Genomic DNA, 22,453 nt, shown 5'->3' on the forward strand with positions numbered 1-22,453 from the left:
TCTCTCTAACGCATGAAAATTGCCAGGACTATGTCTCGAACCCTATAGGGCCAGTGGCGTTTTCCTGAGGAAAAAAAAAGTTACTTATGAATCAGTACAGCCATGCTTTGTTCTGCATGAGTGTTTTAATAGAGCGAGTGTAATATAAGGATCAGGTGGGCTCGTGGGAATGGAACAAAAGGTTTTGTAAAATTAAAGCAAAATAATTATAGCTCTAGGTGCAAAGCGAGCATACTCCAGCAGTTGATAGCAAGGACCTGCTCAGAATGGAGAAGGGAGGGGGCATTCTGGAAGTTTTTTTCTTTTTCTTTCTTTCCTTTTTTTTTTTTTTATTCACTAACAAAGGCTTTTAATAGGTAACAGTTGTAAAGCAGCTTTGAAAGTAATTAATGCACCCACACAAAAATTTATTAAAATGAAAATTTAAGGAATTGTCTAAAATGAATTAATTAACAAAAAAAAAGAACATCATGCCTTTCTTATTTTTTAAAGAGGGAGAGAAGGTTAAGCAAAGCATGTTTTTATGAGATTGCATTTTAAAATGTTCTTGGTTTACTTTGTATCTGAATAGCCCTAAAAAAGAGAGTTGGCGGGATTTATTATTATCCACCTCCTTTAGAAATATTAAATTAGGACAGACATAAAATGGGGATTAATTTGCTGTGCGTGAGCCTCAGAGCCCCTTATCTGATATGATATTTCCTTATAAAATGACCAAAGTATTTAATAAGTTTTCTGGGACCTGTAGGAAACAGAATGTGGTCCTCAAAAGAAGAGGAAGGTGAGTGGTTTTTCTCGGTGGGCTTCTCCATCATGCACTGCTCTTAAACAGGCCATTGAGAACTACGCTTCCTGTTGTAGCCTCATGGAATACAAAAGGAAAGCTGCAAAGTGTGGTGTTAGTAATTTTTACCTCAATATATTTTCTGTCTCTACGGGGGAAAAAAATTAACTGAATTTATCCTGTTTCTACAAGAATTTTTAATCACTATATTTGTTTTTCCTCCTATTTTCTTTCGTATTATTTCATACTGTGATATAATTATAAAGTTGGTTATGTATAACCTGCTGAGAATTTACCCTTTACTGTGAGAATCATTTCCAGTTGATTATAAAAGTATTTGTTTTCAACATGTTGTTGTTATACGTCAGAAAGTTTTAGGTTCTGAACGCGAGCAAGGTCAAGTTCTCTAAATCTGAATAATCTAGGATTGTCTCCCTATTATAAGGTATGTAACCTTTGTTACATCTGCACAGTCCTTTTTCCATGTCACATAACATTTTGTCATGTAATGGAGGTTCTAAGTATTACAGAGTAGATATTTTGACGTGTAATTATTTTGCCTTTCACAGATGAATTCTAGAAGAATGGGTGAGCTCCATTATATACTTTTAGAGTACTCTGAGTATTCTTTTTTTTGCTGTAGATGTAGAAGGAAATACTCAGTTTGAATACATATAAAATCTATTAGTAGGTTTTCTCCTAAAAATTTAAACATGTATCCTTATATATCTCATTGAACTTGGTAAAGAGTGTTTTTTTCCTCACTTGGTAAATAGAACAGCTAGTGCACAGGAAAAACCAAGCTGACCATTATGGCCTGAGCTACACTGAGGCTTTGTGATTTACGGTACAGATTTTATTCCTCAATACCCTTTATTCTCCACAAATCATGCTAGAACCATAGTGGTAGCCCAGCTGGAAAAGGGAAGCAAGAGTGAGAAAACCAGAAATGGAATTGCTAAAATATTAGCAGAGATGATCTACAGGGAAATAAATGCACTTACACCTGCCAACAAACAGGAAAATCTCTAGTCTGTCACTGTTATATAAGAGTGTGTTCTGGTAAGTGAAGGCATGACACAAGGCAGAGCGAAATTGGTCAGACAGATGTCAGCGTTTTGATTCAGGGGTTGGCAAAGTGGGCGAAGGATGCCATAATAGGAATCCAAGTTGAATAAGGACCTCAGTTTACAGCTGAAATTACAGAGAAACGTTCTAGCACCCTAGTGAAAAGGGACCAGAAATAAATCTTTGGATAAGGTTGAAGAGAGGGCTAAGAAGTTCAAAAGGAAACAAGGTCAAAGAGAGATTAGGAGAGGAATTGGGGACAAAGTTACATACACGTCACAATTTTGCTCAAGGTGGGTTCTGATGTCTGGGATGTTAGGGTTGCTTTGGATAGTAAGAGAGAAATACAGGTAAATCCACTGAATTGTAATTTCTGTTATACCTTTTCCTTAAGAAAAAAATTAGGTTATCCCAGCAATCTATCATCTTATTTCTTTTAAAATCTATCATTTTATTATTTGCGTCTGATATATCACAGTTTAAAAAAATAGAATTTTCCAACTAAAAGAGTGATGCCCTAAGTGAAAACAGGAAATATACGGACAATTGAATTCTCAAACTTTATCAATAACTAAGTTTGGGCCTTTGTTTAATTATAACGTAAGGTTGAACAATATATTATTTTCTAAAAAGTTAGTTTTTACTTCTATTTAGTAAATTTGATTTAAGTGATCACTTATAAACTAACAGGAAGTTTAGTTGAAGTAGATATATGTATACTTATATGTTTTTCTCAAAATTTATTCTACTTTGCTGTTCATGTATTTGTTGATTTGATTTATAAATTATTTGTGAACATGTGCCCCTACTAAATGCAAGATTAATAATAAAGTAAAAGCTTAACTTGACAGTATTGTTTTCTAGTGGAATGAGGAAACACACATTAATTCAAACACATATGCATGTAACCACATACAGAGAGTATCCATACATATTCTATTCATATACATTTAAATATATCTATGCGCTCTTCTAAAATAGCTAATATACTTGCTGTTTCTCTGTATTCCATCCACAAATTCCATGTACGAAATAAATATGCATATGAACTCATTTGAGGGTATATGACATTATTCTCATTTCCAAAGTAAGACAACATAGGTGCCTAAATAATTATGTGTGATGAACATTTTTGTTTGTTTGTTTTTGTTTGTTTGTTTATTCTTTGCTTTGATGAACATTTTTTTTAGTGCAGTATAGGATAGCAGAAAAATTACTGGGTAACTATCAAATTTCCTGAGTTCTTGTCTTTGTTTTGCTACATGTTAAATATGTGATATTCAGCATATCATTTAATCATTTACAGCCTCAGTTTCCTTACTTGCAAAATAAAGACAATATATCTTTCATTTACTTTCCAAAATTAATATCCCAATCAGAGAAACTAAAGATACCTTATGGTATTTAAAGATTATGAAATGCTCTAAAAAAACATTATGTTTTAAACAAATATGAACAATTCTCAATACAGTAAGGCATAATCTGTGTCCTCAAATATATGCAGTCTATTAAAATTATAAAATTTGTTTGTTTGTTTGTTTGTTTGTTTTGGTATCTCTTGCCACATCTCCATGTCATTTCTTATTTCTGATGAGTTGTTATTCACAGTATTCAGTAATGTTGGTTTTCAATACTGTTGTATATGTCACAGCTGAAGTTCAAAACCAGGACAGCAGTAGATGTCAGTGTACTATCAGATGCAGCTAATAGTGAGGAATGCAAAATTAATGATTAAAAACATGCAGAATCACTATAATATTTATATCTTGCTGTATACTTTATTTTTACTAATTAAATAGCTCATTAGTCAAATCATATATTTTCCTCTTCTAAATTCCAAAAACATTGACAAGAGTCAGAATTTAATGGTTGACTTAGAGACAAAAGACACCTTTTTCTATGGATGTGTTGGTTGGTTGGTTGATTGGTTGGATTTAGATCTCATTTCCATTTCTCCAAGTTCCTATCCTCACCTTTTTATTTTGGCTTGGTCCCAATTCTAGAGCCATTGGTTCTTTACATCCAGCTAATGGGTGGTTAGAGAGTGCAGAGATCAGTTTAGAGTTTATATGAGCCCTGTACAAATGTATGCAAATATATTTTATATGTATGTATGTATATGCATATTTATATGTATACTTTCTATGTATTTGTAAATGCACCCTTTCTTTCTCCCTTGGAGAGGTTCATAACTTTCATTTATTCTCAAAGGTTGCACTAGAGCTTAGAAACACCTGGACCTACTGAATTACAGATATTGTTGCCTCAGTGAGCATCAACGGAGGGGAGAACTTTTGCTCCCCCACTCCATTTTCAGCTGTTTCAGTTGTGTCCCAAACATTTGGGTTTGGGTAGGTAGTAGGGAAGGAAGAGTAGAGGGCCAGCCAGTGAGAAGGGTGAGAGAGTAGTACCTCCATAAATGACTTTCTTCTTTCCTACTGTCTCACCTTCTTGTTTTCTTGCTTTTATGCTCAATCACTTTATTTTCTTAATCTTCCTCTCTCCCTCCCTCCTTTCCTTCTTCCCTTTTTCTCTCCTTCCTTTCTTTTTCTTTTCAATTACTCTTCAGAGAAGAAAGTTTAAGGAAGCATTATTTTGAGTAAGCTCCCCTCCCAAAAATATTTCTTTAGTGCTTTAATATTATCCCTTTCCTCATTTACTTCTCATTTCCCTCCCCATTGATGTGAATTTACTCGTTTTACTATTTTGTCAGTTTTGAGAGCATTCTTTCCTATCCACCAGAAGTAGCCGTGCTCTGCGCAGTCATTTCCATAGCAGAAATCATTTAGAAATCAGTGGAAAGAAAAGGTAATACCTATATAAAAAATGTCCTTCACCTTCGTTTTTCAACATTTTGGCTCTCTACTTGAACATTATCATCTTAGCTAAAATTTCCCCCAATTAATAAAACAAATAATTAAATTGACTTGTGAATTAACATAGAAAGAGATTAAATTAAACTGCAATTCTTCTGTTTAGTGGCATAATTGAGTTATTTTTAGAGACGTGGACAGGGCCACCTCCAATTTCTATGAATAGAAGAAGTATAGTTTTGACTTTCTTGAGCAAAACCTTCCTATTACCATAAAGAGTGAATAACTTCCTTTATTTTTTCATTTCATCCAAGAGTATATTTGTATCACCATTTTTTTTTTTTTTTTTTTGAGAGAATGAACTTTGGAAAGGAAGAAAAAGGTGATTCTGTCATTATGGATTTCTGTTGGCATTCAAAATGTTGCTATGCAGAGTTTTCCCTATGTCCTATTCTTGTAGGATTTGAATTTTCCAGTTAGATTGAGTTGGCTGTCAAAAAGTCAAGTTGATTTTTCTTTCCCCAAATTAACTTGATAATTGGCTGAATAAAATGTTAAGAACAATTAGGAGAGGTAGGATTTTAAAGCTACTTAACACAACAAACAAACTTTATGGGGCTGTTTTGTTTTCTCTCTCTCTCTCTCTGTAACTTCTCCAGAGAACACTTTGTATAAAGTTATAGTTTCCTGTTCCATGAAGTATTTCTTCCTTGACCTACCTGCCATAACTGCTTAGCTTTCGCTTAAAGAAAAAAAAAGTTTCCATTCCACTATTGAATCCTTTTAAAGAAAAATCAAGGTACAGCCTTTCTTTTCCATACAAAAGCATTCAAAGCACTATTTTTAAGGAGAGCTTAATTCTTACACTAGATGTTTTTAACTCTATTCTTGTTCAGAATACAAGAATGCTACCCTCTTGTCTTTCTTACAGCCTGCCAGAGTTTTTTTTTTTTTTTTTTTTATCATTTTCTATGCCCATTTCAGATTGTTTTACTGTCAATACCAGCTAGCCTTCTCAAATTCCCTCTACTACTGTTTCCATATCTTCCCTCTGACTCGAGCTTCGCCTCACTCTTCTTACTTTCCCCCAGTATTCCACATACTTAGAATTGTTTGTAACTTCTCATCTAGATGAATGCCTATTTAGTTTTGATCTAGATTCAAGTCCCATTTCTTAATAGTTCTCTTCTAAGTAAGCAGCCTCTTCTCTACCAATAATAACTTCTCTTGGTAACCATTTCACACTCAGTAGGCTATGTATTTTAAACAAACAAAAATAAATTCACATTATCGGCTTTGCTAGTCAAAACGCTTCTTAGAGGTTGGGGACACTTTCTTTAATGTCTTCAGTAGATTGCGTATTACTTTGTCTTTTTCGTAAAGGTGGCAACAGCCTGTTGCATTAGCAAAAATTAAAAACTATGTTTCATGTATTGTAGTCATCGAGATGCCACTCAAACAACAAATGGTTTATTTACTTAAAGCATATTAATGACACTTTTTCTTCAGTGAATCTTATGTTTTTCCACCTTCTTAAACGAAGTATTCTAATCGTGATTTAATCGTTACCTGATGATTCCCTATTCACAATTAGTGTATTAACTTTCTAGAGCTGCTATAACAAAGTACCACAAACTGGGTGGCTGCAACAGCAGAAATGTATTGTGTCGGAGTTCTGGTGGCTGGAAGAGATGAGGGTTTCAGCAGGATTGGTTTCTTTTGGCTGTAAGAGGGACTCTGTTCCCTGCTGCTCGCCTAACTTGTGATGGTTTGCTGGCAATTGAGGTGCTGCTTGGCCTGTAGCAGCATCTCCCTCATCTCCATCTTTACCTTCACATGGTGCTCTCCCTGTGTACCTGTCTGTGTCCGAGCCCCCCCACCCCTTTATAAGGACACCAGTTATATTGGGTTAGGGGCCCACTCTACTCTAGTGTGATCTCATCTTAATTAATGATACCTTCAATGACCCTATTTCCAAATAAGGTCACATTCTGACATACAAGGGGGTTTGAACTTTAACATATGAATTTTGAGGGGACGCAATTCAACCCCTAACAATCATGAACATGATTTTCTGTGTAGAGCTCTACCACATCGATTTCTGCAGGACTCAGTTATGGACACGTTGGCAAGCTAAGCTATACGTAGTTCTCAGCCATGGGTACCTCATCCCTCCCTTACCCACTCTGCCTCCTGTTCATTCTGAGATGCACAATGGTTTCATATAGTTGTCACTGTGCTTTCTTCTGGAAGTGTCCCATCTTCCCATCTAACATGAATGGAAGGTCGCAGTAAGGAAGAATATATTGGTTTCAGGCTAAAGTCTCACTGATAAATACAGATGAGTTTGGGCAATCATGTGTACTTTATGGCAACTTTTTTTCATTTCTCAAGGACTCAATTTTCTCTTTTCTAGGATCTTGACCATGTTAAATCAAGATAGGCTTATTTATAAATGAATAGGACAATGCTGGATAATTGAGGTATTGACGTATTATTTTCTCATGACAGATGAAAACTAAAGAAATATATTTGATAAAAATATTAGAAATATAATTATCGTATCTACTGGTTGCCTAAGATTTTACCCAGTAATATAGGAAATTCAGAGTTCTCCTTAGAATCCTGTCAGGTGTGAAATTTGAGTAGAAAGGAATTATACTTTTGTGTAATCTGTATAGTATCTATCACACTGAGATCATTCACTAAGTGTAACACTAGCACAGAATTGTATTGAAATCCAGTGCTGTGAGTGGGTAAGGAAATGTGCACATTTAGTCCTTAGCAGGTAGCACTCCTGAGCATTATACGGGTGCTGACTTCCCCGAGAGGCCCATGTGGTTCCCACGGCGCCCTGCTCATGAGCCACCCACTGTGGTTCCAGTGTGGGCGGGTGTAGCCACGTCGCTCTGTGATCCTGCGACAGTGACCACTTCTGTTTGTTTTGCCCCTCCCTTTGGTCATTATTCCCGCCTACCACTAAAGAAAAAAGAGAGAGAGAGAGAGAGAGAGAGAGAGAGAGAGAGAGAGAGAGAGAGAGAAAGAGAGAGAGAGAGAGAGAGAGAGAGAAATGAGAAGTGGGATGGGGTTCTAAGGGGACACTTCAGGAACAGGACCCTGCCAAGTATGAAAAGCTGCTCATATAGTTCTGGTTCAGAAGCACATGTGTAACATTTCTGCCAACCTATCCGTGAATGCATTTTATTTTCTATATCGTGCAACAGTCTGCTAAAAATCACGTTTCCTGATTCTGTTTTCTCATTACTGGGATCTTGGATCCACCATAAAATGCAGCCAGCAATACAAATAAAGGGTCATATTGCTTCCTGTCTTTTAATAGACTTTTTTCTGTAAGTATGTAAATATGCTTGGAACATTCACTTCATCTTATGCCTCGATATTTTGAAATCAATTCCTCTGCTATATTTGAAAATCCACATTAGTGGCTTATGTTGGTCAATTTCTTCTTTACATTTTATGAAACTTCTGTTGAAAAATTTTAGATTTTGCAATAGTCTCTGCATTTCAATACACTATTTGATGAAAAGTGTAACCGTGACTGTACCCATTTTATAGCTGAAAAAGTGGCGACAATGAAGTGCTCAATACTGTGATTTAAGATCGTACAGGGTGTTAGTGTCATTCTACTAATGATACTGGTAGTTATTTGGATACCCTGGGATTGAGGACTTTAGCACATGCTGTATGATATGATCAAAATATTTGCTCCACATTACCTTGACAATGTCATTTAGGCATCATAGATAGGATGACAGAAAACTGAGACACAGGGGGTATTAAATGACTTACAGCAAATCATATAGCAAGGTCACAGGAAAGCTGATAAGATCTTGGACTCCTTCACTCTCTGAACTACCCTGACTAGTTTCTGACAAGAAACATTTTTCTCCTTCAGGGGATCCTAGTTTTCACAGTTGTGAAGCTTGGAGACTTTCACCGAGAAAGCAATGCCTCAAGGGATAAGGAACTTTTGAGAAAATTTAAAGTTTTTAACTTCAACCTGGTATAGCCAGCCGACTATATCAATCACCACTTAACCATTTTAGAATATTTACTTTCTGATATACTGGTTTAGACAGAAATCTGAATTTGAAACTGGAATTAAATCACCTTTTCCCTCCTTCATTATCTAGTTATTACTTAGTAAAACATTTAGGAATTAAGTGTTTGTCTGTGTATGTAAAAATGTTTGAGTTTGGAAACTAAAGTATGTGGAACTTATTTGGAAAAGGTTATAGAAAGTAGCAACTACTTAGAACTGTTTCTGTAATAACTTCTGCTTGCCATCATTTTCAACCAGTGGAGGAAATTTCCTGATGTTCGGCTGGAGACTCAGACAATTAGTTAATAAGGAAGAAGGGGCCCAACCGGGCCAAAAGTTTACTAAGTCGTGGTTACAATGCAGGTATCATGAGGAGAGAGTACATGAACTAATCTTCCACAATTTTAGTTCCTACCAGTTAGGATTTCCAGTGAGAAATAAACAGTTTCTAGAAAGCTCCAGCTGCCCACGATATCCCACACAGGTTAGTAGGGCTCAGGCAGTCCCTGTGCTCATTAACTCATCCACTGGTTTTCTCAGACAAACCTGATCTCAGCCAGAGGCCATCCAATGAGAACCAATAATGGAGGCCCCAGGCAGTCCCTTAGCCCAAAGAATCCCCAAAGTAGTAAATTCACATAGACATTCAAAGAAATGAGAAGAGCCTTGGTGAAGCCCTTCCAATGACTCCTCCATGAAGGAATACCCCGTTTCACCTAGAACCAACCTTATCCACATCAGTAAATGTGTGTCCCACTGGTATTTGTTCCTTCAGTCAAGAACTGGAGATGGCTGCAAAGTATGTGGAGAGGGCATCAGGGTGCCTGGAGAACGCTGGTAGTTAGCTGGTCGTTAATGAAGTTCACAGCATCGGATTATCTGAGGAGAGCATGTGGTTATACTGAGTGGTGGGACCCAAATAAACTTTTCCATCTCCACCAAATGAGGTGTAATGCATTAATCAGGTGGAAAAGGAAGAAGTCTTTTCTAGTAGTAACTGGTAAATCCCTGTGTCATCTATCTCTGTTTTGTCTGTCAGCATTGTTTTCCGAAACACAACCATTTCAGCTATATTATTAACATTTTCAAAGGAAATTCTACCAGACTACCAAATGCAATTTGCTTTAGCTAAGACTTATTTATATTTATTGTTTAAGGCAGGCTTAGATAATCTATGTGTCATTTGGTCCAGAAATAGTAAATCTTTGTTGTAGATGTTAAGCTTTAACTCTGAGTACTTCAAGCACCATATACTGTGCACCTATTCTGGGCTAGTTGCTATGCTGTGTACCTTATATACATTTTCTCCTTCAGTTTTCACAACAAACCATTTTAGACATAAGAAAATTGAGCCTTAGCGAACTTAATTAATTTGACCAAGGACATACAGATAGTAAGCAGCCAAGCTAGGATTCAAACCTAAGCCTATGTGACTCCAACTCCTTCTCCGCTCTACTGCAGCACTACCCCACGCTGCTTCTAAAGGTGTAGACAATTTTGACTTACCTTCTAAGAGTCTATGCAGTTTTAACAAGGGAAAAGGGGGCTGCCGTAGCATGTGGTTCTGTGCTGCCTTGTCATTTCAGGAGCGTTTACTGACTCTTGAAAAATGCCTTTTGGGGAAATTGGAGGAATCATTTATTTTCTCAGCATCTCACCCTTAGTACCATGTAGCATGCACTCTCTGGCAAGAGTTGTACGTGTGACCACTAAGTGGATATAGGTGTTCCCCATCCTACTGATCATGCAGATATGATTTATCTTATGGTACAATGGAAACAGAAGTACTATGTACATGTTAAAAGAAGATACATGAGCTGGAAAAAAGCAAAAAGGGCAACATGTGTCATGGAGGTTTCCTGTTTGCCTAAGACACTGAAATATACCGAAAGTAAGAAGGATGTGTATTGTCACAATTTGTTCTAGTTCTGGAGATGATGTATACTTTTCTAATGATGTCAAGATGTTACAGTTTTGGGGAGCCTTTTTTTCTTAAGAAATTTATTTTTACCATTTTTACCAAAATGTTTACCATTATGGATCTGAAATTATCATGCTTTAAATACCATAGTTCCTAAATGATAGTGTCATTGTAATGAGAGTTTTACAAAGGGTTCAAAGGTTTGCCTCTCCCTAGACTGTTCTTCCTACCAATGATATTCCAACTCTACCTTTAGATACAGTCCATGCATCACTTCTGGAAGCCCTGCCTCGTACTTCTAGGCATATTTGTGGCATTGCTTTTGCTATGTTGTATTTTAATTATCTATCTAGATGTGTGTTTTCTCTTTTGTCTAGTGACTAAACTGTGAGCTTCTTGAAGACACAAGCTGTGCTTTGTTTATCTTTTGGTCCCCAGTATTATTTAGTTCCTAGGACAGAGTAGGTGATCAACAAATATGTTTCCAATTATTAATTAACTTGCAGTCACACACACACACACACACACACACACACACACGCACACAGTTAGATCAAGGACATGAATAAAATTTCCTGTGTATTACCATTGCTGATTGATATGTTTCTGCATACTCTAGTCACTTTGAGGGAAGTTTTCTAATCTTTGAAAAACTATTTTTTACCTGTTAGTATTCATTGTTTTTACTCTGAGCATCACCTTTGCACATGGACTCACATGTGCTGTCAAGTACTGATTACTTCATTGAACCACACAGGTGGTGTTATGAATCTTTATTTTTATTTGTGCACTACCTGTTTGATGGCTTTGTTCAAGCACATTATCTGTATGTTCAAAAAAAAAAAAATCTCCCCCCCCCCCCCATGGATTGTGACAGTTAACTGGAAAAGTCTCAGTTTCAAAAAAAAAAAAAAAAAGAAAATCTCAGCATTTAATACAGTGCTTGGCATATAGTTGGGATTCAATAAATGTTTGTGGAATGTGTGAACAAATAAGCCATTATTGTTAACTGTTTTGAGGATGAGGTATGAGATTTCTTTTTTCAAGACTGAATGAAATGCCCGGTATCAGCAGGATAAGAATAAATCTAACACTCGTAGGTCTTACCTCCGTGTTTCTAGACTGTTACACCGGCTCCCTGAGAAGTGCCGTATATGTCGGATTTCTCAACTTCACCCTGCAGTAAACTTTTGCAATCTGGAGGCTAGAGACCTCTTTTGTAAATGTTGTCTGCCCGATGGTGGTGTTGGCACCGAGGAGGCCTTAGCAGATAAAGTGGAGGAACATATGGCTCCCATCTGAATACAAATTGGTGGACATAACATGGTAATTCAGCTGAGATGTCCTCTATATTGTAAACTGAAAGAGTATGATTAGAGGTGTTTATAAACGGCGTCTGAATTCCCCCCACACACACCCCTTTCCACCCCCTTTCCACTGTAGTTTTATCGGCCTGAATCATAGCCATCTAGCGTCCCAGTCTCACTGTGTTATTTGTTAAAATGGCCAGCGTGAGGAATTATTAATTAAAGCTAACAAATCACCCTGACGAGCTGTGCCCTGGCATGGCTGAAGGTTGATTGGCGAAAGTGTTCTCCTTTGGAGAAAAGACTTTTTGTGCTTGTGACGCAGTCAGGGACGGATTATTGAATATTCAAGTTAGAAGAAAAATCACAGGACAAGCAAATTGAGTATTTACTGGCAAATAATTGCTCTCTTAAGCTGTGGCTCTCTTCCTAAATTCTTAACATTCCCGAGGGTTAGAAAGAAACACAGAAAAATGCATCGGTACATTTCAAAAAATATATATAGACTGATGTTTCAGACTTGTGCAGGTAAGTGTGATTATGTGTGCATGGAAAGTGAAAGAACAAGGGGAAGCAAGGGAAAGATGGGGTAAATTTTTAATATGGTGAGTTTTTAAAATCAATTTGTTGTTTATTGGAATACTGCTCGGTGTATTTCTAAGTTGACTAAGAATTTACTTTCAGTGCTGCATTTATTGTGAAAGTTAGAGAAATGAGAAGGAGGGAGGAGGGATTTCTCAGAGTTACTTTATGTCTATATCAGCAGAAGATTATGTTAATGTTTTGCCCTAATAATAGTTACCAACTTTGCTCAGATATTTGTGGATATGTGTATAAAATTATCACTTGATTTAAGGCTCTTGAGTTGTTCTCAACATCGTTAATTATGAACTGTCTTAACAGTGTCCCAAACACATTTCGGTTTAACTATTGCATTTATTTTTTTTTAAAGTAAACTCTGTTTTACATTAGCATCAGGCTAGATCTTTTTCAGAATTTCTAAAGGGACATTACAGTTTTGGAATATGTAGTTACTTAAACTTAGGGCTTCTGTAATAACCGAAGGGTACTTATTGTCAATTGTGTGGTCTTTTTATCTGAAACGTTGATCAGACTACTGAGTTTTGGGGACATTGTGAGATAAGTGAAACTTGTTTAGAGGCTTTTCCAAAACCAAACTTAAATACATAAAAATGTGGTGTGGTGTGGAAATAAAGCCTCATTCTATGTATAAAATGTAGACATTAAGAAACAGAGATACTCTCCTAAGTACAGCTAGGTTATATGAACGGCCTTATCAAAACATATATATCCACTGAGGATGCATTTCATATCCTATGAAAACCCAGAAAATGTGCTTTGATCGACAACAAACTGTTTTTGAAAATGAGAATAACTGGCTGGTGAAATAGCATTTTAGGGTTGTAATAACTATGAATAACATGGATTTAAAACAAAGGCATAAACATAGTTTAAACTAAATTAACTAATTAATAATTTCAAAGTACATTACCAATAAAGCATCTACATAATAGTAATAGTAATAGCAATAATAATAAAAAAGGAAAATCTGGCAATCTCCCAGAAATTAAATCAGATGACTCTCATAAGGTTTTAGAGAATCAGGATTTTAAAACGTAACTATATAAAACTTATATTTTACCTCCTAATCTATTTCTTGAACCATGCAATATTGTGCTAGTTAAGATTCTTCCTTACTATATCCTATTTTATTAAAAAAAATACAGTTTGCCTTAGTATGTAGGGTAGAGCTCATAAGAAAGTTTAGAAAGTGTTTTTTAAAGGTTTAATTCCCACTGGATAACGTTTTGTCCTCAGATTTCAAGAGGCAGCCTCCTTAAAGTTTCTTGTGATTATTTGAGGGCACAATTTGGTCCATTCTTTTGAAATAGCAAAAGGGGCATTTAAAGCATATGTTCAGAGACTAAACCATCTGCCTGCTTTATTATGAAACCACAGAATTATGAGGACTTGGAAAGGCTCAAAAATTGAACCAGAGTTCTATGCAAGGTTAAAAGAAAATACAGCACTTTGATTTTAAAAAGTGTTTTATAACCATTTACTTTTGCTAAGTATTTCATTAGTCTTCTGGGGTAGAGTAGTATCATTATACCCCTTTGATATATAGGGAATGAATGGTAAAGTGTAGTTAGTGACATGAACTTATGGCAAGTAAATGATAATATTTTCTCTCTGATTTAGCACACTAAATTTAAATACCTTTTGAGGTTTGGGATTGACTTGTCAATAGTGAAACTCGTAGTGAATTGGAGAAACATTATAAAATGGTGACTGCTGGAACAAAAATGAAGTCCAGCTGCTAGCTTCTGGACAATCTACAAATGAGTTGCAAGAGACATGCAGAGGTCAGACTAAAAGCACTTCTGTAATCCAACTGTGATGTAATGGAAGTATGAGTTGGCGATTGGTTGCCCACGCTGGGGTGGGTGGGGGGGTGGAATGAGCGTTACTTGGCATTATTCTATAGTGGTACTATATTCCTTTTGTATCTGGAAGGACACGAGATCCAGAAATTAATACGAGAACAAAAATCATAGTTAGGTCTCAAACATAATAATATGTCAGCCCAGAGCAATCGTGCAGTCATATACAGACAAACAAAGATGAGCATCATTGTGGAGATGTCTAATGCCCAGTTAGAGTTCTTCTAACTTACCTGAGTTTTACTAGAGTCAGATTGAGACTACCTGGATCACTCTCAGAGGAAATGAAGAAAATAGACTCAACCCAGCCTGAAAATAAGCTTTCAGTGTTGAGATTACTTATTAGTACTTGTTGCTTAATGAAAATTATTAAAGGAAAATAATAATGGAGGCAAAGGACTGAAGTGTGTGGTTTGAAGATGCTCTTATATATATATAAGACATAGAAGTAAATGATACATAAAAATGTATAATTTTTTAAAAGAAAAAAATTTTTCAAAATTGTACACTTTGTTAAGCTGATTAAGCCTAGGATTTTTTGTAGTCTGTCTAAAGACTAACACAGCTATAGTTGACTTTCAGAACTGAAGGATGTCAGAATAATGATCTGGTAATAAAAATACCTATGTCCAATTTCATGTGGATCTTCTCATAGTGATATTTAAATTTTATGCCTCCTTAAATTGCAAACCTGCAAATAATCAAGTGACTCTAATAGCCCAAAGACTACAAAACACTTCCATTATTTGAGGAAGTTTTTATTTTATATTTTGGGTGTGTTCTGATATATATATATATATATATATATATATATATATATATATATATATATATATTACACACACACATGCACACACTCTTTGTTTTGTTTTGTTTCCTTCATGTATTTCTGCCACCTTGTTCCAATGAGTAATTAAAATGGCTAAAAAAAGATAATACAGTAAAACATGAATTAGATATAGATAAGAACGATAAACAAAATAAAACAAAACAATAAACAAAGGCAAGGATATAAAAAATGGAGGCAGGAGTGAAGTCAGCATACAAACTACATTCAGTCAGGTGTTATACATTTGCCTTTAAACTTGCTTGCAGCCAAGTTGAAGAGAAAACCATGACAAGTTATGCAATTTATAACATGCATAAGAATAATAAAACAATTTCCATCATTCATTAACTAAAGCTCTTTAAAAATGACAGACTCTGAGATTTTAGAGAACTCAGTGCTGAGACAACTCCCATTGAAAATAATTATAGGCTGCAGAGACCTAAAGGTCAGGGCAGAGCAGAAGCAATACCTTCTCTGGGACATGTGTGGAGGAGTAGATATTCAATCTCAGGGGATAAGTTTCTCGGGGGGTTGGGGGGGGAAGCAATAATGTTGACAAGACCAAGATCTATGGCAAATAAGGAATCGAGGGAATTTTTTAAATTATTTCATATAAATATATACATACATATTTTTATAGTAAGTCAAAGACTTAGAAGTCATCCACTTTTATAATAGACATTCAAACACATTTTGTCAGATAAACCTCTTGAGTCAACATTGCTTCCCTAAGTTGTTCATGAAATCCTGCAGCTCTGCTGCTATTCTTCTCCCTCTTTTACTTTAAACACACTGCCAGTCTTTGTGAGGTTTTAAAAAGAGCCCTTTCTGGCTAGAAATGTAATGTTTCTTGACTTTGCATTTTCCCTTGGTTCATTTTCAAAAGTCTCAGCAAACTGCATGGTCTTTACACAAGTAGTTTTAATGGTTAAGTCCCATTGGGTAGGCTAGTCCTTCCTCCATACTGTAAAGGTGAAGCATAAAGATTTTTTTTTTCACACTCCCTTTGTAGCCCATAGTAAGTAGTCCAAGGACCACCGTATCCTAATTACCTGAAGTGCTTGTCAGAAGGAAGATTCCTGGACCCCATTCCAGAATTTCTGAATTAGAAATTCTGAGCCTGGAGCCTGGGGATCTTCAGTTTAGGAAGCGGCCCATGTTTGTTATGTAAACTGAAGTTTGAAAACCACTGTTTCAAGATTATGACTGTAAAATTTCTAGTATGTGAACACAAAATGGTAGGCTTGCCACACCACACTTAGTGAGGATTTGCTATATTAACACTAACCAAAACATTAATGCATGTTCAATAATAACTGACGATTGCCTGCTAATAAAACTGGAAAGATCAAGCTTAGAAACACTCTGCATTTGTTTGAATGCTTTAAGCCATATCTCACAATTGTAGAAAACAGTCTTTAATTTTTGTAGCTATCATTTATTGAAAACCACTGTATGCTAAGTCATTTGTTGGATCTGGGTATTAGAAAAACAAAGATGAAAAAGAACAAGTCAGTTTGTTGTATGAAAAAACTCATTATCTAGGATAATTTATTACTACCGTGTTTCCCCGAAAATGAGACCTAGCTGGACAATCAGCTCTAACGCATCTTTTGGAGCAAACATTAATATAAGACCCAGTATTATTTTACTATAATATAAGAGTCTTATATTAATGTTTGCTCCAAAAGACACATTAGAGCTGATGGTCCGGCTAGGTCTTATTTTCGGGGAAACACGGTACTGGGATATTAACCTCTCCATACTAGGATAAGTATGAATTGCCCCATAATCTCCTCTTGAGTAAAACTCAAGATTTCCACTTTTTCCATCAGTAAAAGTATACATTTGTTGATAGCAGTTTTATATTGTAGGACCCTGTTACAATTTGGAAGCTGCAAAACATAAGAAACCCTTTGTAGGGTCCTCCTTCTCTTCAGTAGGAGACAGTATCCGCCAAGACTGGGATGGGAGATATCATGGGACCTTCTAATTTCATTTCTCCCATCATCAATCAGGTACCAGGATCCTTTCTGAGAGGAGGAGAGAAATGTGTGAGTGAGTGCGCCTGACATTATGAAGACTTACATGTCTCTTTTCACTGCCCCTCAAGGAGGCTCAGCGGACCTGTAGGGAATGCTGAAGCCTATATGGCATCAGCCCCCGCTGTTGACAGGTGGGGCAAATATAGAAGGACTCAAGCTGATTCTGCCCAGTTCTCTGCCCCCAAGTCTTAGCAGTGCCAAAAATTGGGTATCGACAGGCTAGAAGGGACATATTGTGCATGAAGGAATTTAGTAGCTGCTATGAGGAACAGGATGAAAGCTCAAAATTTCATTGGTGATTCATGTTTTCCTAGAAAAGTACTGGAGATACCTGCCCCCTCTATTATGTTCAGAACAATATGAGAAATGTTATTAGGGTTTCTATATATATATTTTCCTTTCCTTTCTCCCTTTTCAACACATATTTATTGAGTATATAGAACCAATGCTCTCTTCTAGAAACTAGGGATGCTGTGGTGATAAAGTTTCTACTTTCATGATATATATTAGGTATATATCATGAAAGTATACATATTATATTAGGGGCAGAGAGGGAATAAAATTACTAAATATAAAATGTAAAGTAATATAATATAAATATTAAAATAAGCTTTATTTTAGAGACACTGCTGCGTACTGCATTCCCCATTACTTCCAATTATATTCATGTTATTTCATAATGTGTGTGTATAAATATATATATTCCTTGATGCATTAATAAACTTCTCTGGGGAACATACCAGTCGCTTCAGGGCATTCCTTGTTTTGGGGTGCTCTTTTTTATGGGGACCTGTATGTAATGTAAGGGGAGAAACAAAGTGCACAGTCAGTCACAAGATCGTTCATTTTCTTCTCTTTGTTCTGTGTGTGTGTGTGTGTGTGTGTGTGTGTGTTCTGATTTTGTTGTTGTTTGGTTGTTGTTTTTTAACTGAATGCCAGTGTTCTGGAATCCCAAGGGTCTAAGAGGTGGATAAGTTATGAGGTCAATCTTCAAGGGACTAAAGATAAAGAGATGACTTAACAATAGTATGTGACTGTGACATACAGTAAGAATTGTGACACACAATAAGAGTCTTTGTGACACATGATAAGAATCTGGGTTTATAGATGAAAATTATAACATAATTTAGCTCCGTAGATAAATGACATTATGCAGACTAATTTTCTGTTTCTAGGTAGAAATGATGTTTAAATCTGTCTTAAATGCCCTTCATGGTACAGATTTTGTTTCAACAATTTGTGACTAACTAGGTTTGTTATATTAAAAGGAACCTTTAAATCCAAAGCCCTAATGTTTTTCACACAGGGCTACATTTCTTTGTACCATCAGTGACTGAAAGGATTAGAAATACAATTTTACCTAAAGAGGCATCTTCAGGAAGGAGAGGATACTACGTTGTCAAGATCTGTATTTTAACATGATAGTGAACTGATATCTAGCCTAACAGGTGCTACATAGTAGGAGCTTAAATAATTTTTTTAGTTTGAACTACATTCCATAAGGCATGTAGACATCAATGTAGATGTTCTTTTGAAGAGGAAACAATATTAAGAGAATGACGATGCAATGCAATAACAATGTATTAGAAAAAAGCAATTGCGTGGAATCTTGACAACACAGTAGGTTAGCTTTTTAAAATTGTAGCCTTGCCTCAGTATGAAAGGCAGAACGATGTAGTGAAAAACACACAGACTTTGTAGTGCACAGCCATGGGTTTGGTCATCACCTTTATGTGTACGAATGACTATATGATCATGGACATGGGATCTCTCGTCTCTAAGTCCTCAGATGGAAAATGGAGCAATAATGGCTTCATTGCAGGACATGGGTGTGTAGCGCCTAGAAGAGTTCTTGACATGTAACAGTACTGAGTGAGTGATAGTCACTAACAACAGCAGTAATAGCAATAAGACATAAAATGAACAATGAACATAAGCTCATTACATATAATACATATGTGTATATATAATACATAATGCATATGATCCATACATAAGGTGTAAATACTAATACTTGAAATTGACTTGCTTAATGTTTGACACAGTAGGAACTTCATGGGTAATTTTTCCTATTTAAATGTCATGCAAAAAATTACTTTAGTTATTCCAGTTAAATGAAAATAGAATTCAAAAATCTAAAACTAACTCTATCTTTTGAAAAATGACAGTAAAAGAAAAAAGCTACCAAAAGATGTGTTACTAAAATAGACAAATAATTTGGATTTCATGCAAATGAAGAGCAGGGATTACACTCCACTTCAAATGGTAGAAAGGGTGAATTAACTTGAGACACTCTTAAGTGACCCCAAATTTGGATAGTATTAATTGGAAGTATTTTACAGATCAAAAGGCTATTATTTCTAGTTGTGGTGGTAGCTACATATGGAAAGTGGCTGCAGTGATTCACAATACAAAAATAGTTCATTGCTAAATTCAAATTTCTGTTAATGTCACAAACAGTGGGATGTGAAACACAAATGAATTGTGATGACAGTTAAGTCCCAAGCTGCCTATTTTTTTTCCCCTTAGATTTGCCCATATTTAGCTTTATATTTTCCTCAGTTCTGAGTTAACTCATCAATATTTGTATTTTCTGAAGCTAGCACCACCTTGGAGCATACCATGTATAGATTTTATTCCTAAATACTCCTTAGTCCTAGGAATTTCGCTCTCACTGCTTTTCTTCACACAGATATGCATTCTTAAATCTTTCTTTGCCTCTCATCTTAGGGTCAGTTTCAATGACTTGTTAACCTACAGCCTTCTAGGGCTCGCTGTTGCTCTTTCCACCTCCATTTCTCTCCAGTGTTTAGTCATTCCACTCTTCTTCATCTACGGGCTGTTTACACAGGGCACATTTCTTCTCCAATGGTGTGACTTGGGGCACTTCCTGTCATCCAATAATCGATATTCATTTCCTACTGTAGTTTTTAAAAATCTGTTTTTTTAAATGTCACTCTTATCCTTTATGGTGAAAGGTCTTTATGACCCTGGATTTGGGGGAACAAGACTACATATGCTGTTTTATGAACTGAATAAGCTCTCTTTTAAACACAGGAATTCCATATAACCATAAGCTAGATTGTCTTTTGAGAAATGTCATTTAAAATAATCTTTAAAGAGTATTGCTAAAATGACCAAATTATTTTGACTTCATGGATTTTGTAGTGAGATACCAAACTTAACTCACTGAGCGACAGACCTGACTATGTTTTATCTGGATTTTACTGCAGGCAGTGATTTGACTGCCAGTTATTGAGTGACCTCTCTGCACCGAGAATTTTGCATTTAATTCTTAAAACAATCCTGTGAGATAGGTACCATTATGTTCACTTACTAGAAGAGAAAACTTTGACCTAAAGAGGCTAAGGGGTGGAAATAGGATACAAATGTAAGGTTCTAAGACTAAAACTCATCTATTACCACTTGCTTGTGTATAGTTATATATTTATGTTATTGGTAGTGGGAAAGAAGTTTATAGTTAATTGAGGGCATAGCCAATTTCATCAAAGCAAACACAGTGAAAAAGACTTTGTTGTGTTGTTATTTTTATAGAAATATGAACCCCAGGCGATCACTGGATCTCCAGAAGGGTGAAGTACATGAGGATAGGCAACTTTATCGCTCCCTTTGGTTTCAGGAGACAGGTTATTACTAGTTCAGAAGAAACTGGATCTTAAAATGGATGGTTCATAGTTCAGGAATTTCTGACTTCCCATCGAAAGCCTCCTGACTTGTCCTAGTCATTTTCTCCAAAATTAAAATGTGCTAATTATTTTCACCCAATGTATTCTGTATACCTTCCCCTCACCAAATTTCTGAAGAATGATTATTTTGAGTTGTAGTAATACTATTTAGCACGTTTATAAAAGCAAACAATATATTTTTAATCTATTCATTAATCTATATATTTCTCTTAAGAGGCATTAATACCACTTTACTTTTATATAGTAGTTTACAGTTAAAAAACTGCATACAAAAAATAACACTGTCTTTTCCTCAAGCTCACCAAAAGTACAGATATATAATTTAGCCACAATTTTCACGTAGCTAAAGCAGTGGTAGGAGTACCGTTCAGATCAAGAATCTTTATTTTCCAGGATCGTACTCAGGCCTAGTTTTCCAACTGGCCCTTGTGTAGTTGGCTCATTGAGTTCTCTAGTTTTCACTCATGCCCCAAGACCTTGCTTTGAGTAAGGATTTGGGGGTTAGTGTGGACTGGCTTAGTTTATCATTTTGCCACAACCACTTACTTAAATTGGGTCAGAACCTCTAAGAGGGAGCTTCTGAAATTTCCCTAGAATTTAGAGTGAAATTTTAGATAAAGAAAAGAAACTACAACAAAAATCCTGGAACAATATTTCTTCAAATATTTCCCTGAAAATAAAATTATACAAAACTTTATTGTATGTTGCTGGGTTTTCGATTACACATGCCGAATGCTTTTCCTGGGCTGCATTTCTGATGCTCACCCTTCCCCTGGTCACAGCGTTCAATTTATTTTGCTCAAAGTCTGGCCACTGCCAGTTTTGATGTGTGTGTTCACGATAGTTTTTTACTCTAAATTTAAAATGGGGTAGGTGTTTCACTGTCACTTTGAAGATTCAGAAAGTTTTATTGTGTTTTTATAAAAAAATCACTGTAGAACTTGACCCCAAATCCTGGTTTTTAAACAAATATTGCTATTTTCTACAAATCTGAACACCATTAGCTATTTTCACCCGTCATCTTAATCTCAAATTTCTTCCCCTTCCATTTTCTGTAAATTATTGAGTCCTGGAAATATAAGTGAAAATTAGCAGTCCTAGAAAATTATAATAGGAAAGTTTGCCATTCATAGTTGTATTCAAAATGGACTTCCTGTCATATTTGTAACCTAAGTGTTTCATTTTCACAAATGTAAATTATATAGATATTAAGGCATATTCACAGTAACACATTAGCAAAAATATGGAGGAAATTCCATGTGTAAATACCCCATCTTCCCCCACACCATGAATCTTGGACTTGAGAAAATATCTTTCCAATAGTGAGATATCATGTTGTGCTTGGGGAATTTTAACATTTGCATTCCTTGGTGTTCATGTTTATGAAAAGTATTGAAGACTTATGACCTCTTTTTCCTTGTAGCTCCACATGGCTCATTCTAATAAATTTT

The 22,453-nt window shown here is 35.7% G+C and overlaps 1 protein-coding gene across 10 annotated transcripts in view; it reads left to right on the forward strand.

Moving 5' to 3' along the window:
- The window catches only part of ZBTB20 (zinc finger and BTB domain containing 20), a 777,577-nt gene that overhangs the window by 334,798 nt on the left and 420,326 nt on the right, over positions 1-22,453 (forward strand). For 2 of the 10 annotated variants that reach the window (XM_019734856.3, XM_074331602.2), the window contains exon 1: positions 12,250-12,484. The exons of the other annotated variants lie outside the window; for them this stretch is intronic. The gene's annotated coding sequence lies outside the window, so the exon portion shown is untranslated. Of the gene's footprint in view, positions 1-12,249; positions 12,485-22,453 lie in introns of those variants that run through there. 10 annotated transcript variants of the gene reach the window in all.

The sequence above is a fragment of the Rhinolophus sinicus genome, chromosome 17, assembly GCF_057876585.1.
Source record: "Rhinolophus sinicus isolate RSI-liver-muscle chromosome 17, RSI-T2T, whole genome shotgun sequence".
In the NCBI taxonomy this organism is placed as follows: domain Eukaryota; kingdom Metazoa; phylum Chordata; class Mammalia; order Chiroptera; family Rhinolophidae; genus Rhinolophus; species Rhinolophus sinicus.